This window comes from Pteronotus mesoamericanus, unplaced genomic scaffold (genome assembly GCF_021234165.1).
Source record: "Pteronotus mesoamericanus isolate MK-2021 breed Mesoamerican mustached bat unplaced genomic scaffold, CSHL_Meso_final contig_182, whole genome shotgun sequence".
NCBI classification, from domain to species: Eukaryota; Metazoa; Chordata; class Mammalia; order Chiroptera; family Mormoopidae; genus Pteronotus; species Pteronotus mesoamericanus.
Window position 1 is genome coordinate 29,126,997 of NW_026555078.1, and position 14,147 is coordinate 29,141,143.

At 44.4% G+C, this 14,147-nt stretch overlaps 1 protein-coding gene across 2 annotated transcripts in view; it reads right to left on the reverse strand.

Moving 5' to 3' along the window:
* DAAM1 (dishevelled associated activator of morphogenesis 1) overlaps positions 1-12,949 on the reverse strand; it is a 149,801-nt gene extending 136,852 nt beyond the window's left edge. For both annotated transcript variants that reach the window (XM_054567491.1, XM_054567490.1), the window contains exon 1: positions 12,850-12,949. The gene's annotated coding sequence lies outside the window, so the exon portion shown is untranslated. The remainder of the gene's footprint in view (positions 1-12,849) is intronic.
* Positions 12,950-14,147: the final 1,198 nt, after the last annotated feature.

A 14,147-nucleotide genomic window follows, 5' to 3' on the forward strand; every position in this document is an offset into this window, starting at 1 on the left:
ATTAACAAGGCTCAAAGCAGATGACCCTCCTCCTGACGAGTCGTCGGAGGCTCCGTCAGGATGCCCAGTCACTCACCTGACCGCATCAGGAGGCATTTTATCACCTCTTATCATCACAAGGGTGAGTACAGTACAATGAGGTAGTTTGAGAAACACATTCACATAACTTTTTTTACAGTATTTTTTTTATACTTACTCTCTTTTATTATTAGCTATTGTTAATCTCTTACTGTACCTAATTTATAAATTAAACTTTATCATAGCTATGCATGTATAGGAAAAAAAAACATAGTATATTTAGGATTTGGTACTATCTATGGTTTCAGGCATCCTCTGGGGGACTTGAAACATATCCCCTGAGGATAAGGAGGGACAAATGTCTATCTACAAACTGTATAACCGTTACCACTAATTTTAGAATATTTTCATTACCCTATAAAGAAGCCCTGTATTCTGTCTCTTTTTAACTTGTCATTCTTTCTTTAATATCATGTCATGCTAACTAATTTTTCTCTAGCACTAGAAAACACTGGCCATCTGAGACACAAAATCAGCATTTAGGGAAGAAAAAGACTGAGGAGCCCTGGCTGGTTGGCTCAGTGGATTGAGTGCCCCCCTGCAAACTGAAAGGTCGCGGGTTCAATTCCCTGTCAGGACTCCTGCCTGGGTTGAGGGCCAGGTCCCCATTTGCAGGCATGTGAGAGGCAACCGATCAATGTATCTCTCGTACATCACTGTTTTGCTCTCTCTCTTTTGCCCCCCCTTCCACTCTCTCTAAAAATTAATAAATAAAATCTTTTTAAAACTAAGGATAAAAGATTTGATCTACAGGCATAACAAATATTAGAAAAAGTGTGATTTGGGGTTGTAGACTATTGCTTCCTGTAACTAATGCTGTGAACATTCCTTTGAAAATACGAACACGATCCAAATAAGCAAAACATGAAACTACTTGCCAGTGAAAATAACAAATCTTTTATTGGGGAGGCCTTCACCTATTGCACAACATAATTTGTTTGTTTCTGATGCTGACAACAAAGCAGACCCTGAACTTTATTTAAGTAAAACAAGAGTTCTATATTCCAAAGGAAAAATATCTGGGATTTAAAACAGCATTCTGAAATGTTCACACCCAACATTTAAATGTTTTTTACATGCTAAAATGAATGTTTTAAAATGTTGCTTCCATGGTTTATGAGATAGTCCATAAAATGATCAGTATAATATTTTCCTCTAAAACTGACTCATTCCCTTGCCTCTGCTATGCTTGGTAGAAATCTGGATCTAAAATTCTAAGCAAAATCCAAGTGAAAGGAGCCATTTTATTCTATCTACCACCTTTGCCAATTGTAACGCTAGGACTCTGTAGTCCTCCAAGCGGCACACGGCCTAGGCTAAGGAAGGAAACTTGCAAGAAACAAAACTGCCCCATGTTTATGATGCCAGAGAGAAAAGTCTGATGGGAAACTCCCCGAGTTACACTTAACTGTGAAATATTTAGATCCTTCCTAGGATCTTGATTTTTCTAGAATAGAAGCTAGTTAGAGCATTGACTATTACTCTCCCACCTACTTCCTCTCTAGGCCCCTGTGGCGTTGGTCATTTGTGATAGGGTGGTTTCTGTTTCCTTAGCTTTTAATGGATAGGTTAGCATGCAAATAGAATCCTCTCAGGGAAGCATCTCAGAAAAAATATCACTTCCACAAGTTTTTCAGTAAAGCCTGCAAAATATAATACAGCTTCCACATTATTAGAAGCATCAGGTTCCATGCATCAGATAATACGTACTATACCACAGGTAAATCTCAGGTAAATGAGCAATTTCTTTTCACAAATTCAAAATTCTAGAAAAGTGGGGGGGAAAAAAGAAATTCAAGTCAAAATGGATGCAAAATTTTTAAAAACATAAAATTCAACCAGCCAACCATCTGGGCCCAGCATACATCTGCAACTATAACCACACTTCCCAAATGCAAGATTGTTCTTCTCACTAGTTTTCAGTCCTGGCTAAATATCAGAATTACCTGGGGAGCTTGCAGTATCCTGGAGGTTGGTCCCAAACCACAGATGTCCTTAATCAAAACCCTTAGGCATCTCTTTTTAAAATCCACCATGAACAAATCCACATATCCAGGGTACAGAACCAACACAGCCTTTGGGAAGAGGCTCAGATCCCTTCTGAGGTCCCACTCACCCCTCTGAGAAAGGGACTCTGGTTTGCTTTTAACTGAAACTGTGTGCTCCTAGGCGTTACCTTTGCATTAGTTGCTCAGGAACTGAGCTTGGGTTGGTTAATTGAAACTTCACAACATTCTCCCTTTGTACACTGAAAATCTTATCAATGTTTTTCTGAGAGGCAAGGCAAGTTTGAATGCTGCCAAAGCCAAAGTTTTGGAGTTGAGTTTTAAAGACACTCTTGTGTTAAGGGTGAGAAAAAAAAATGGAATGTCATTCTGTTAATCCGGTTCAGAGCTCTTCCCACACTGAGGATTTAAGATAAGCTGTCATTTTTAAGGGCTGCAGGCTCTTTTTTTCTTTTTTTAAACATTTTGGCCTTTGGCAATAATGACAGAGATGACCTTTTCTTTCCCCAGAGCTCCATCTTCCTTACCCACAGATAACATTACTCATCTACCAACATAGGCCATGGGCTTCAAAGGTGTTTACCCACCAGTTCTGGCGGGCTTGCCCTGACCCAGCATCACTGTCTCACCGAGTCCCCTGTTGTGACCAAGGACGTGTCCTTAAAATGTGGCTGGCCTCCCAGGCAGTGGTCATGGAAGAATGGAGAAGTGACCTCGAAGGGCCTAATCCACTGACCTTTACTTTGCTCTAACCAACTGCCCAAATAAATAAAAACAGCAGGATAGCTTGGTTTCCCAGATGAATTCCAATTTATCCCTAAATATTCAAGCTTGGTCCAGTGTTTAAAGTTCTCAGACCATCCAAAATCCGTCAACTGGCTCTCAACTGAGGTTGATTTTGCCTCCCTCACCCTCACCACCCCCACCCTCCACACCGGGGACATTTTGCAATGTCTAGAGATATTTTTGGTTGTTACAACTGGGGTAAAAGTTGCTACTGGCATCTAGTGGGTAGAGGCCAAGGATGCTGCTAAATGTCTACAGTGCCCAGCACAGCCCCGGCACAACAGGGAGTTACCTCGCCTAAAACACCAATAGTGCTCAGGTGGCGAGATCCTGGATTGGGTCATTTGGCAGCCCATCTGCTGGATAAATGTTTGAAGAGACTCTCATCACAATTTAATGTGCTTAAAACCGGGATGACAAACTCACATGCCTTCAAGGGCCAAGAGGCCAGAGAAATAGCACATAAACAGAGTGGCTGTGTACGAGCACTAGAGCCGGGTAAGGTCTGCGACAAATCCGAGTGTACACGCTCACTAAGATCATTCCGTTTTTAAGAAAAACACTGTGCCAGCCAAACAAAACACGACAGTTGGCTACGTCCATCCTGTGTACCACTGGTGGTCAAACTCTGGTTTAAAGAGAATTATCGATTTAAACAGAACTAGATGATCACTCATACTCACTGCCTGGTCTTATCACATGGACCTTTCTGAGTGCCAGGACTGAAGGAGGTGACTAAACACTGTTCAGTTAAGGAGAACAGACTACAGATCAGGTCTGGAGGGTTTAGCTCCAGCCAAGTACAGGGCCTCAGGTACATGGTGCTAAGAACAGTAACCAACTGATCTCCATTCCAAGGAAATCCAGTGGCTATTACACCAGCATGACACAATGCCACGTGAGTGAGGTTATTGTTTTAAGGTGATACCTTTCTCATAAAATTTTAAAATCTTCACATTGTTTCACAGGTGAGGAAATAGAGGCACAGGATGTTTAAAGAAATCGCCAAGATTACCCAAATCTGAACCTAAAATCAATTGTGGGTGTTTCCTTTTCCTCTGAGCAACTGTAAAGCAGCAACCAAAAGCAAAGGGATTTCATTCAAGGTGTCACGCATTCGTGACTAAACTCTCTACCAACATAAATAAGTGATATGTTTAATTCGAACCTACTCAGCATCATCTCTTCCCTCACTAGAAAAGTCATTAACACGTTGGCCCCAAGTTACTGTTTTAAGATCTCTTTTCCACAGAACGGAAAAATTCAAAGCCGGTTAAATATCTCCAGCCGGCCTTTCATATCGGTCTGTAGAGCGGAAAGCCCAGTCAGCAGAACACAAGAAGGAAGCGCCATCTGAGTATCCCCACGTGCATGCATGCTTTCTGTTGGAGGAATTCCTGGCCTGAAGAGACAGTATAAACAAAGGCAATCCAGTGGGAAACAAATGATAAGATAAGTGAAACCCAGTAACTCCCTCTGTCCTCCCTTCCACCAACTTCCCCCAACTTGTTCCAACAGAAAAACAACCTGAGTGCTGGAGAATCAAAATGTAAACCTTCCCCTCTCTGCTGCCACACAGCTCCCCATCCTAAGTTAGGAGGTTAAAGGGAAAGGTGTGTTTCTTTGTAAGGTCAGAGACTGTGGCTCCCCTTAGATGGAACCTGGAGGCTGGGGGACAGCAGTCTCCCTCTGTCTGCGGGGAGGCCAAGAGAGCCAACTGGCAAGGAAGCAGTTCACTGGTTGCTCTTCCAGACTCAAATGACAATCCAAGGAGTGTAGTAGGAAAAGAGGGAGTACGGAAGAAAGAAAGGAAGCTTCAGTGACAGTCTGAAGAGAAACTGGGTTAAACTAGAAATAACATTTTTTTAAAATTTTTAAATCAATCTCTTAGCAGAAAAATGTCGTAGGCAAGGCAGTTTCTTGCAAGAGTTCCTGGAACTTCTGTAGTTGGCAGTGCCACCTACTCACAGAATGTCAAGCTCCAAATGCCCAAATGGGTCGTAGAGGTTTTCTAGTCCAATCCAATCTCTATTCTTGATTTTAACAACAGAAATATAATAACAGGCCATTCATTTAACCTTCTGAAAACAAGATGCAATCTCAGCTTTCAGTTTCAACTCTCAACCCCAACACCATTCATTCCACACCCTGATTTTCAGTTTAAATTTTCACTGAGCGATGGCTGAGCAAGAGGTGAAGGCGGGGACGCAGTGGATGATTACCTCCAATGCAGTCCTGATTGCCATACACACACAGAATAGGAAACAAATACTGTCGTTTCTTTTGCCACCATCATCCTAAATCAAAAACTAACTACCAATATGGGGTAACTGTAAATGCATTTAAACAAAAAGAATTTACCTTGGACAAAACCATAGGACATTTTCTCTATCCACAATTTCACCAACTATCAAGAAGAAAGCAATAAGGTCTTTCCGTGGTTAAATTTGTTCATTTCATTTTCTTTAACTTTTTACAATAAGTTTAGCAACACATTCTCAGGATTTAGGAGGGCCCCAAGTCTAACCCTCTCACAGAACTTCAGGTTCTAACTTAACCTGTTGCTAGACATGTCACTGCTTGGTTTTACCAAATATCTAAGAAACAAATACAAATTTACGCCTAAACATACATGATCAATCTGACTCGCCTAGTGAATGATGTTGACCCCCATCTCTCTCTCTCTCTTCTTCTAGAGTGCATATCTGCAAAAGTTTTATGAAAGAACAGTGGAGCCCGGAAGTGGCACCAACACATACCCTAATGACGTCAGTCATTCCCCTACGCAAGGGAAAAGACCAGGCGTACGGGGCTCGGACAAAGTTTTAGGAGGCATCCCCTAGTCCTGACCCGCTCTCTACAGGTGGACACCTGTGAGTAGCATATAGTTCCTTGGCAAACTGTGAGCAAAGACTTACCTCTAAACCCACGGGGTCTGAAAAGAGTAAGATCCTACATCAGGTCATTTTATGATATGGCGCCATCTTTTGCCCCGAGTGGTGACGGCTATGCACTGATACATCCATGGTATACTGTCTACTCTCTTTTGTAGCCAAGGGCATGGTGAGTTTAAAAAAAAAAGAAGAAATTGACTAGGATTACAGGTGGAGTTTGTGGCTCCAAAACAAGTCAAACTAACCCATGCCCTTGACCTGGATTTTACGTCACTAACAAACTGAGCTTAGCCAACAAGCCAGAATAGAAGAGCCCATCTCAAAAACCAAAGATGGACATCTAAAGTGCCCACACAATCCCCAATGTGCGGATCTGGGCTATCTACTCTTGGAAGTCTAAATTCAGAAAGTCCATCAGATGGGCAACATTTGCCAATCTCACGATTTTTTTTTTTAAAGACATGAAAAGGACAAAGACCCATTTAATAGGTGACCCTAATAGTGTACCTGGCAGAAATACAAGCAACCTTCAACTGCAATCCTAGTGCAATATATAGAACAGAATGAGCTCAGGTTGTTACTAAAGGTGAATGACATACTTAGGAAGTGTAACAAAATGAATGGAAAAATAAAAAGCTTCTGAAATCAATGTCTGGTGAATGAATGTTATGTTTAAGTAGCCTGATGACTAACACGCCTTTTGTTTTTATTTTCCTTCCCTCTCAATATGCTATTAGGGCATAATTTTCCCATTATTTCCCTGAATGACACAGTTTGTGTTTTAGTGAATTGTCTTCATTAAATATTGTCAAAATGATATAATATCCAGTTTTAAGCCAAAAGGAAAAGATCTATTGTAAGTCAGGAAATCACACTAACTACATTGGAAATTGAACTTGCTTCCCTAGTTTTTCCACACTTAATTCACAATAGTGACCATGTTTTAAAAGAATTGCAATTGTATATTTAGCACCAAATTTGCTCCACTGCAAAAATAAATAAAAGTCTTTCTTCTGAGGTGAGGGGGGGAAAGTTTAGTTTAATATCTAAAGATACCCAGTATTAGATTACATGTTTGACTACTGCTGAAGTTTTCATTATTTTCTTTTCAAAAGAGCATTTACAAGTTACATTAAAAGACATTTACATGGAAGAAGGAGGCTAAGAAATTATGGGAGTCTTAACTCTCAAGGCAGGCTCTGTGGCCCTGTTCTGGATAAGAAGGGCTTTCTTCAGATAAGGGATTCAACCTAATGAAAAGTTATCTCCGTTAATAAATAGTGTCTGATGCTGGACAGGCTCCAAGTAGATTTGGAATATAAGAAAAAGTATTTCCATTTTCAAACAATTTGCTTAACATTCGCATAGTAAACAGAAGGGAGTTCAAAGTTTTATCATTAAATTAGCAAATACAACGTTTTTAATTTCGTGCAACACTTTTTGCTCCAGAAAAATCAGACTATAAGATACCATTCAATGTAGAAGCATTTTTACTCTCAATCAATCTAGCATTTATTGGCCTCGCACTGTTTCAGAATTAAGAGATGCAAAGGAAGGTGTGACTCCCCCAACTTGATGGAGAGAAAAGAATATAATCTATAGGAAAACTAGAGGCAAAACCAGAGTGTAGGCTGTAAAGAACTACACCGCCTGGGTCCCTAACCTGGTCTGCTCCCTTCCTGCTGTGTGACCTGAGCTAGGCAAGTTCCTTAACTTCTTCCCTCAGTTTCCTGAAGTGTAAAATGGTGGTAATAGTACCTACTTCATGCAGTTGCTGTGAGAAGGCAATGGTCAAGCTCACGTAAAGTATTAGGAAGGGCTTGGCACAAGGTAAGCACCTCACATACCTTGACTATTAGTACCATATTAGCTGTGTTAAGTTGTGTGCTCAGCCTAAGGGCTCTGAGGAGAAAGGAGCAGAGGCGGGTGGTGAAAGCTGAAGGATAAGCAGGGAAGGCTTCCTGGAAGCTGTGGCACTCCTGCTGAATCTGAAAGCAGGAGAATATAGACACTCAGAAGAGTGTACATCCCAGCTGAGGGGAGCCATTACTGCAGAAATTCATAGACAGAGGTAAAACCCAGGCATGCTTAATCACCAACAAGGAAAATAAGCTCACCAAAGCTGCTGAGGGTGTATTTGGTGACCTCAGCTTAATGGAGGAAGGAGCTCTGCATGCCTGTTGCAGTGCTTCTAGGGTTACCCGTTTTAGTTATTTTTGGGCATGTATACTATGAATGTAAGCTCACTGTGAAATGCTCGGTTCAGTAGAAAGGATGTCAGAAAATAAAAAGATAAACACCTTTCTTTTCTTTTTTCTTTTCTTTTTCTTTTTTTTGCTGCAGAGAAAGTCTGCTGGAGTCTAGAGTGGAATGTAGGTCACCAAAATTAACTTGCATCTCATCTTCATCTGTCCCTCTTTCAGTGGGTATACTGAATGGTGACTTGGAGGAAGCTGGGTGAAGTGGGGGAGGGGGTGGCCCATCCCCCCTTCCTTCAAATTCTAATCTCTATCAGTGGCTCTCAGCCATTCTAAGCACAATCTACATAAAAAGATAGTACACTTGCTACGTGAATGTAACTTCAAGAGAAGTGGCCTCAGCCCACACCGGCCCCACCCTGCCCTGCCAACAGACAGAAACTGCCCTCCTTACCAATTTCTTAAATGCTACCTGTGCTATCAATTGCCTCTATACTGAGTTCTTAGAAAAGCCACTAAGAACTGCTATGAGTGTTTAAAATATATATTCAATTAGCAGTTCCCCATTACCAAGTTAGAAATAGTAATGCCAAAAATAAGTGGCAGTAGTTCACAGTCCCTACTCAAAGAAAAATCACAAATAAAATAGAAGAATGTTGTTTATTTTTGACTGGTGCCACCTCTAGAGATTAAACAAGGTGGCTAACATAACTGGGCAAAAGTGCTTTGTTTCCTACATTATAAGGAGTAGACTTTAACACTAGGACATGCCAGGAGCAAGACATGAAGTCAGGGAAGGCTCCACAGACGTTACAAGCTCTGTGATTAGCTCCTGAATCAAACACCTAAGGTCCCCCCAGTGATACCAAGCTTTGTAGGAAAAGCTTGCCTTTCCTGATCCAACAGCTGTAACTTTTTAAAGGGATTTCACAGAAAAACTCAAGATTCTCAAGCCAAAGCCACTTTTTATACCATCCCCCAAACATTTACAAAATGAAACACTCTCAATCTTAACTATATTTTGTTGGTAAACACCTTCTTTGTTCTGAGGACCGGACTACCAACAACAAAAGCAGCCTTCTAAACAAAGTAGCTCACATAAAACCACACACAGACACAACACACACATTCTTAACACCCAGAGCGTGTCCACAAAGCAAGAAAATCAGGATTCAAATTCCTTGGCACCTACTCACTGAGCTCCTGTACACACCACCCAAGGACATAACCCACCACACCCTCTTCACTATCACACCGCCTCACTAATCCATACTTCTGAAAGCCCACAGAACCCGGCTCACCACGTGGTAGCAGGATGTTACAAATACCAGACAAACGCCTCCCACCCTGTTCCTCTCTCAGGTCAGCCAGCCCAGCACAAGCTGATCCTGTTGAGGACAACTCCACCCCAGAGAGGGCACTACTGTCTAGCTTTTCTACCCAAAGGGTGCCCCGGGAGCCATTGGTGGCCTGGCAAAAGTTTCTAAGTATCTTTGTCTTGGTCCCTCTCTGTCTTCTCCTGTCATACACCTCCTGGGAAAGTTATCTGGGCCAAGGATAGTACAATGGAGAGAACTCTAGAAATGTCTGGTCTGGGGTAATTAATACAAATTGTGTTAAAAATTACAGGGGCCCTGGCCAGGAAGCTTAGTTGGTTAGAGCATAGTCCCGATGAGCCCAGATTGTAGGTTTGATCACCATGCAAGTCAGAACACATACAAGTATCAACCAATGACTGCATAAATAAGTGGAACAATAAATCGATGTCCCTCTCCTCTCTCCTCTCATTCTCTCTCCCTTTTTTTTCCTCCCTCCCTCTTTCTCTCCAAAATGAATAAATAAAAACTTATAGAAAAAATTATAGGGGAAAAAAGTCTAAGTGGATGAATGCATTCCAAAAGCAAATACAAAATATGTCTTTTTGTAATGGCCTTTTATACTTCAAGTCACAGGCTACACAGGAGTTTTGATGTATGCTGAGATGGAATTGCTTGACAGAAAGCTAACAAGAATATTACAGTTGATGATAGAACTATCAGTGGGAAGGATACAGATCTTAGATCTCCGATCGTGGCTCTCCTACTTAATATTGATTTTGCAAATATTTATTAAGTACCTACATGGACAAGCACTGATTTAAATGTTGGAGAGAGAGGGCTAGACAAGACAAAGGCCCTGCTCTCAAAGACCTTAGAGGAGTGGAGAAAACCCCACACATTGGAATCGGTGCCAGGACTACAGGAAGACAGGAAGTAAACAGATAATAAAAGGAGATTTTTGTTTCAGTCAATGATAACCTAGGACAAAAATAAAGAGTAAGTGACAACTTCCGATCCTGCTTCCTCATGGGGGAATATGCACCTACTTAACCTGAGTTGGTGAATGTCAATCACCTGGCACACAGCATCCCCAAGCATTTACCTACACACACATGCACATGCACAGGCGCTCACAGATACACACTTTCCCCTCCTCAACAGTATCCGGGGTAATACACCTTGGTATGAAATGAAAGCAGAAGGGAAACCAAAGTATTTGGTAATCAATTATACTTAATGCAATTAAGTTGCAAATAACTGCATTCAAAAAAGGCAAAACCTACACAATTAATTCTAACATATAAGAACAAATAAAAGTCCAGATACTAAAATAATAGTAGTATTAGAAATATGTAAGTATGGCTTGCCTTGCCCACTTTGAAGGCTTGTTGGTAGTGAGGCTCAGAGCTATTAACACAATGCCACCGTGTTGGAAGCTGGGTTTAACCTCTCATTTCAGATTTCTGAAAGACAATGACCAAGTCCTTCTTAGAGTCACAAGATTTTACACCTAGAATCAACTTTAGGAAACTCTCTGTACCCTTCTCCCCACACGCATGACTGAAGTTCCCACAGGTGAAGGGTTAACCCCAGAGTGGGGCAGCCAGGAGTGGCAGGGCCAGCGTAGGACCCAGGGCAGGCTTCCTAGATCCCAGCCCAGCTTGCTTCACTCTCAAGAGCCTGCACCACCTAGGGAGCCTTTTAGATTTTAATCAGAACCACAAGGGATGGCAGTGACTTCCAGAATTCAATTTCCATTATCACCTGTCCATAAAAACTTCCAGGGAGTTGCACCTAAGTCAAATTGAGGACCTTTACTGGTGGCCAGGGAGGACCCTTCAAGCAGAACAGAGCTCCCTCGTGGGAAAGCTACACCCAACACTACACACGGTACCAGAAAAATGAAGTAACGAGCCCGAAAGAGGAACGATATCTTTCCATTGTAATTTTCAGAGTGTGCCTCAGGAAAAAGGCTCCAAACAATTACTTCTGGGGAGGGAAATGAAGAGAAAGGTATAGGCACTCTGAGAGGGAAAAGGTCTTAGAACTGTGTCCAATCCATTTACACGAAAATGCAGAGAGCCCCAGGGCTGTGAAACCGGCGAGGAGGAGAGAGCAGCTGGGCCCAGGGCGAGCATTTGACCACTCTCACTGGCCACTCCCTCCCAGCTGCCCGCAGAGCCACATCGAATTGAAACAGCAGTGAGAGCAGTTAAGATTCCGACGGCAGAAGTCGCCATGGCAACGGGATTCATCTTGCAGACAAACTCCGCTTCAATTCACTAGGTCCTTCTCCAGCCTCAAGAAAGTACCGGCTTAATGACAGCAAAACGGTCACGGTGGCATTTGCTCTTGATGCTCACCTGGGGGTGGAGAAGGGCAGCGGGGCAAAGGGAGGCGGGATTCGGGGAAATGGAACGTGGGCATCTACATTTCTGGACACGGAACACCTCGACCCCACGCTGTGAGCCACTTGAACACAGCCCTCAGCAGGGTTTGATCAACGAGTGCGTGAGCGAAAGAACAAGGGTGCTAGAAGGGGAAAGGAAATCCAGAGGACTTCATAGAGTTCTTGGGCCTCGAGCACATCTCCTCCCATCAAAGGGCAAGCGCATCACAAGCAGCTGAGCTTTCGGTACCAGCTGGGAAAACCCGATCACTGAACCCTCCTGCCCCACAGCGAGGTTTAACATTAGGTTACTATGCAACACCCCCACTGCTTTACCACCACCCACCCCAGAGCTTCGGGCTGACGCTTCACCCTAGCTCAGGTGCTCTTTGTCGAGAGAGCAATCAGTGCAGGAGGGACCGAGATGCGCCGTCCTCGGAAAGACGAGGGGCGGGAACACTCTGCGGCTCCCGGAACCCGGTCCGCAAGCGGCTCGGCGTCCCTCGCCGCAGTCGCCAACACCCCTTGCTCCTTCCGCAACGCGGGTTTCCCCTTCTCACTCTCTTTTTAAAACCTTTAGCTTACAACTCTGCCTGAATTACAGTTGTCCCATCCCTTTCGAATAAGTGAAGGTGCCAGGGGTGGTGGGGATTCTGCTCAAAGTCCCTCCTTCCCTGTCGCCTCCTCTGAATCCACCAAGCCTCAGGATTCTCCCACTGGGAGCTTCCCCGGCCAGCAGCTCCCGACAGTAGCAGTGCCCGCAGCCCGCAGCCGAGGCCACGACCCCAGAGCTCCAGCCCCCGAGTGACTGCAGCAAGGCGGCTGTACCTGGTACCCTGCCGGCTCTCTTGGCATCCGAGCTCCTCTGAAAGAAAGGAGGGAGGGACCCTCATCCTCGGGAGCGCCTTCCTCTGAGTTCGCCTCGCTTTGCGCCGTGCTTGCAGCCATTTTCCCAAATCCAGCTTGGCAGCCGGGAGCTATCTAGGTCCCGTTCCCACCCAGACCCAACCTGAAGGACGGGTTTAATATTTACCTACTGGTTCGCGAGCACCAGGGAAGCAGCTGGAAGGCGCGCAGCGAAACAGGCACCCGGCCCGAAGAAGCGCACCCACCCCCGCGCCACCGCGCGGTGCCACTTAATGAATGAGTGCGGCGGCCGAGGCGGCACAGCCCCCTTACCTGAGCAGCCCCTGCATGCTGGAAAGGCGGCTCTGCGCTCAGGGTACAATGGGATCCGGTTTAACAGTTTCCTTCACAGCCGCTCATAGCTTACCAACTCGCAGGTGACATCACCCTCTCCTCCGCTGATAGGATACGATGTGGCGCCCACTGCGCATGGATTTCCCTGTCGGGCCCGTAGACTCCTGAGAGTTGTAGTCCCAATTTCACAAGCAGAGTCTGGGTGGCTAAGCTACTGGGGTTAGTAGAACTACACTTCCCGACGCATTCCCCGGCCTCCTTGTCTCCGCCCCCTAGTCCCGCCCCCAGCAGTACCCGCCCCCTCCCCGCCCTCGAGCCTTGCAGTGGAGCGGTGGTCGTTCGGGAGCAGAGCTGCGGACAGCGCGGGCGAGAAGGGGGGCCACCCTGCGGTCGTGCTCTTTGACTTGACCTCCGCTCGGCGGCTGGAGGTTCTGAGAGTCCGAAAAGGTCCGAGGCTAGTGCGCACCGGCCAGGTAGCTCTGACCAACCCTGCTCTGTTGGCCCCAGCTGGAAACAGAAGATTAAGCCTTTCAGTGCCTTCCCTACGCGAAGCAACTAATTAACGACGTATGGGTACGGGTTAAATGCAGTCCTGGAATTCCCCCCACGTCCCCGACTATGAGGCGAAGCCCACCTTGAAGGAGAGAAGTAAATCCCCGTGTGCCCCACTCGGTATAATTTACCTTTCTGTCTTCTCTTCTCCCATTTAACGAAGTTCGCGGGGAACAGCCTAGTTGGCTGAGCTGACGGAATAACGGAGGCTGTCACTAATAAAAATGCAGTGTACTAGACAAGACAGTCGCCGCAAACCCTCCCTCGGGGAGCCTGCTGTTGCTGCGGCTGCTGCGGCGGCGGCGGCTGCGGCTGCAGAGATAGTGCTACCGCGCAGCCATGCTTTTGTTCTTCCCTGCAGCAGACTTCCCGCTCTGATGGCTTTCAACTCCCAGGAAGACATCTTTTTCTAAAGTTTTAATAAATGACATGTATACGTACGCATGTATTTTCAAATCCATAACACTGTACCCAAACTTTTAGCTTCAAAAAATTTTAAATGACCTAAACCAAACAACGTGGTGTTCACGAATTGCCGTGATCTTAATATACCTAAATGTTTATTTAAAGGTGAGCAAAAGGTGTGTATATGAATTCTGAACCTTTTTTAATATGTAAAATATTCCGTGGTATTTTTCATTGTTCAATGAATATCAAATATGAAAGAATTAACATTGAGAGCCAATCTCCATTTTCCTTTTCTTAAATAAACAAATAAATAAATA